Source organism: Octopus sinensis, unplaced genomic scaffold (genome assembly GCF_006345805.1).
Source record: "Octopus sinensis unplaced genomic scaffold, ASM634580v1 Contig18900, whole genome shotgun sequence".
NCBI classification, from domain to species: Eukaryota; Metazoa; Mollusca; class Cephalopoda; order Octopoda; family Octopodidae; genus Octopus; species Octopus sinensis.
This window is the reverse complement of record NW_021836126.1, coordinates 152507-156952: the sequence shown is the minus strand read 5'-3', so window position 1 is coordinate 156952 and position 4446 is coordinate 152507. Positions and strand designations below refer to the sequence as shown.

At 37.2% G+C, this 4446-nt stretch overlaps 1 long non-coding RNA gene across 1 annotated transcript; it reads left to right on the top strand.

The window, feature by feature from the left end:
* Window positions 1-684: 684 nt before the first annotated feature.
* On the top strand, window positions 685-1459 carry LOC115231811. The gene is made up of 4 exons (XR_004997761.1): window positions 685-883; window positions 915-1075; window positions 1109-1258; window positions 1289-1459. It is a non-coding gene; the product is annotated as an uncharacterized LOC115231811 (long non-coding RNA).
* Window positions 1460-4446: the final 2987 nt, after the last annotated feature.

The following is a 4446-nucleotide window of genomic DNA, read 5'->3' as shown; positions in this document are numbered from 1 at the left end:
TGAATATGCCATACAGCACTAGAATCAACTCGAGTACGCCACAAGAAAGGACAGGTGCTTCAAATTGACCCGCGCAATTGATTGTTGGCAAAAATATTGTAAAGAAAGAGCGCGAAAAAAACAAATAACAAATAATTCACACAAACAAATAAAGTATTTATACTAAAAACAATCAGAATATTGACAACAAAGAAACAATTATCAGTGTGGAGAGAAATGTGCAGTCTCCACAGAACTCTGCGAATCCTGGAGAGGATTGTACTGTTTATTTGCCCAGTCCTTTCTAGAGTGTGCTTGGAGGACTTCGGGGGAGGCTTTGCACTGCTTTTGGGACGTGGAGAAATAGTGCAGAGAAGAGACTTGGGGATAAGAAAATTCTAGAACTTTCGATTGCATTCTATGAGAGGAATTGTAAAAAATATTTTTTTGTTTTTTGGGTTAAATATGTAAACTATCAGAAAAAATTGTATTTAATATTTTTAATTTAATATTATAGAAAATTAAATAATTGTGATATGAAAAAAATACAATTATTTAATCGTTTTAATTTATGGAGGGAACATTTTGATCGAAATTTGTGTTTACGTGGTGCATTTTCAGTTTTCAAACAAATCGAAAACACCTTCATATTAAAGTATCAATAAACAAATAATGAACAGTAAATATTTAAACGAATGGAAATATTATCACAATTACATAAAATTCCTCAAAAGTCAGATTATCGTCATTTATTCCTTCCAAGAGGACAACCTTGTGAGACAGGTTGTCTAACCTATTAAAACTAAGGCAATCTCGGAATGGAGACAATATTGCCGATACAAAGCAAGGAGGAGGGCATGTCTTGCATCAATTGCTAATTCTGGACAAGAATTGGCCGAAAAATGTTTCATTTGCTTTTTTAATTAACTTTTTAGACCGAAAGGGACTTGTTTTGAAAACTTGGGTTCAAATCGTTCGAGAAAAACAAAAATTTGACAAAAAATGGACAAAATCAGTCCAGTTGAACAAATTGAGAACACTGAGGTACCACTTCAACACACTAGTCAAACACCACGTGACTAAAACACACAAAAAAGTATAAAATCAATTTGTATCAAAACAAAAATAGTCCCTAATTAACCAAAGCGAGCAAATTAAGAGATTTTTTGTATTTTCAAAGACTTTAATCCGCTGGAAGTACTCATTCGAGAACGCACAGGCCATAAACGGCCCTCAGAACACAGCATTTTACCATTGGGGGAACAAACTGACAGAAAAGGTCTCCAAATGAACTATTTTTATGACCCAGGCTTTTAATTCCTGGAAAAATCACGTCGAGTTAAAAAGAAATAAAAAACTGGCTCGGAAAAATGCCCAGAAAACATATTTGGATTGGCTTAGATGTTCTTGCTCAGTGAAATGGCTTAATTACTCTGAGACGGTGACTAAATATAAACAGGAGTTCATATTGAGGACTAAAAAACAAGTATTTTGACTAAATGTTAACTTTTTGATAGACAGATGACAAAATTGAAAGACTGAGTCGAATGGTGATTAAAAAGTGGAGATCAAAAGTCAAAAAAGTTGATAAAAATACAGAAAATAGTCATTTAGAGTTAGAAATGTAGTCTAAGTAATAAATAGTGTCGAGTTACAACAAAACACCACAACAAACAATTCGAATTTAAAATTTATTAAAAATATCGAAAAGTAAAATAATAAAATAAAACTAGTATTAATCAAACTGAAATTAATTTATCAATTATTCCCAAGTAACTATTGACATTTCTTAATTTAAGAGAACGGCCTACCCCCAGGCAGTACTTTGACGTCTCTACTGACCTCCACTGCTCAATCAACTATAAACAAGTCAAGTCTTTATTGCTGAACATAAAAAGTAAAAATTCAAAATTGAGGTTTGTCTGAGCATGTTTAGTCACGTTAGGAATATAGAGGCAGTCAGAATGGAGTCGGAAATAGAAAAGAGTGGCCTATCTAATAAGGCAAGTGGCAATTTATATTTCTAGTTGGATGAGCAGGCGGCTGTGATAAGACAGGAAATATATGAAATGAGAGAAAAATGCAGAATATTAATTAGACACTTAACGATCGATCAATGATTATTTTTATGTTAATAAACTGGCTTTGCTTTCTTAGGCAATTAGATACCTCTCCAACCAAGGTCAACGAAAAGGTACTTTTTTAAAAATAATATAAATTAAAAAAATATATACATTAATATTACATATATTTAAAGTGTAGAAATAATGATAGGAAATATTTTAATAGAATTAAAAGCAGAAGAGGGTAATGTGTATTAATAACCGCAGGTATAAATAAGAATAAACAGCGCAATTGGATAGAGCATGCAGTCGTTTGGAAGGTCAGACGTGAAGAGAATACAAGGCATATCCCAAGGTATTCCTGGTGGGGCAGAAAACAACAGTAAACGTGGGGAAAATGGACAACATGCACGAATATCTGTGCAGTAAGGTGGACTGGGTCATCAAAATCGGTGATCAGTGGAAATGTGCCTTAAATAGCCTGAGTGAGCACAGCCAGGACTATTTAAAGTCACTTCTGAACATTAAGAACTACTCCCCCTCAGACCTGGTGGCTGATGACTAGTAGTCCCCTAAGTATATTCCAGTCGAAACAGCGAGGTGTCCCCTGAATTCTCCAAAATTGGAGTCCTCATGACCAACTTTGCTGTCGAAAAGTACGAAAGGGAAGCCAAGTTGTTGAAGGAGTGCATTCAGCCAATCGGGGACCATTTGCACGTGCTGGTGGAACACCAATCCATAATCCAGGACATTGTGGGTCACTTTTCACTCAAATTAGGTCACCGATGTGACTGACATGGCCAGGATGGAAATTATTTCCAACATTAAAAAACTCGATGATGTATTGTGGCATGTCTATGTGTAGAACATTCAAAACTGCACTCATTTGATGGCCACTTCTAATCGTTATCGACAAAAATTTACGTTGGATGACCAAAAAAATAAAAAAGTAAATTGGCGGGAATATTTAGATTATAATTAAACTGACGAGCACAAACTGGAAAATTCTAGAACATTACATAAAATGTGCAATCACAACATTCAGTCTAAACAACCTCCTGACGTACTACAAGACCACATGCTTCACCAGTCTATTAAATGTGGGAATATATTATTATTGGTCAGTTAATCAACACTGGACTGCGGGAACAGGTCTCCGGGCTTGTTGACACCATTTTTGAGACCACTCAGAAACATGTGTCTTTTAATGGGCTGACGAGGGCTTCCCTTGATGCCTGTTTCTCGGCTGGTTTCGACAGTGAGGATTTCCCGCCAATACATTTTGAGGCTTATGAAATCCCGCCAATATCCCTGGAAGTGGTCTTGTGGTTTAACGTGGTAGAACATTCAGGAATCCTTCGCCGACTTGACCAAGGAGATGGGCAATAAAGTCAGGTTGCTTAAAAGTCTAAGAATTCAATTTTTAAATAAAGAACAAAATGTAAATATATATTTTTATATACTTATAAAATATACAAATTAATTATTATAGGAAATTGTTACTCTCGAAAGTTCTCTAAAATCCTTTAAAGAGAACACAAACAATGCCAGTGTGCTCCAATTGCTCAGAAACTACGGGCGAGCCTACTTCCACCTCTTCTCCACTCAGTGGTACCTCACTAAACTGGACTATGAAATAAAAATATACTCAATAATCATCGCACGTGACTATGACGTCATCGCCGAACTATCGAGGTGATGAATGGGATTAATGAGTGCAGTTCATTATCCCGTTTTGATTCCCTCTTTGATCTTTGCCGCCGGATGGGGACTGCCAAATTCCTAATGTTTGAAGGACAGATCGAGGATGTACTCCACCCAGTGATTCCTAGAAGTGTAATAACGAGGATATCCACCCAGTCATGCTCATTTGTATCAAACACATCAGGAGACTGGGCATCAGTTCGAAGGGACTCTTCCGCATTCCCGGAGCACAGAAAAAAGTGGCCAGAATGATGGCCTGTCTCGAAGGAGGTACTCCCCCTCACCATTGGAGGCATTGAGTGGGAGGACTCCAATGTCAATACTTATGCCTCTGTCTTCAAGGCATACCTCAGGGGGTTCAGGACACCCCCCATCCCTCTTTCCACCTTCAAGGATATGGCCACAGTCCCAAGGATGACTCGGTCGGGCAGATCAGAGAGATTGTGTGGTCACTTGACCGCACTGCCTGGCTTAGATTGAGATATTTGTTCCATTTTCTTGCAGAGTAAGGAGAGAGGGTCACTTTAGGGTGGCCGACAATTCGTCCGTGGGGGAAATGACCAGTAAAAACCTGGGGACTGTGTTTGGAATGCTCTTCAACTCCTATTTTGAATCTGAGAGGCAATTTTATAATGATATTACCAATATTATTGAATTATTCATTTCACATGCCCACCATATTTTCCCGTCTTCTGTGCCA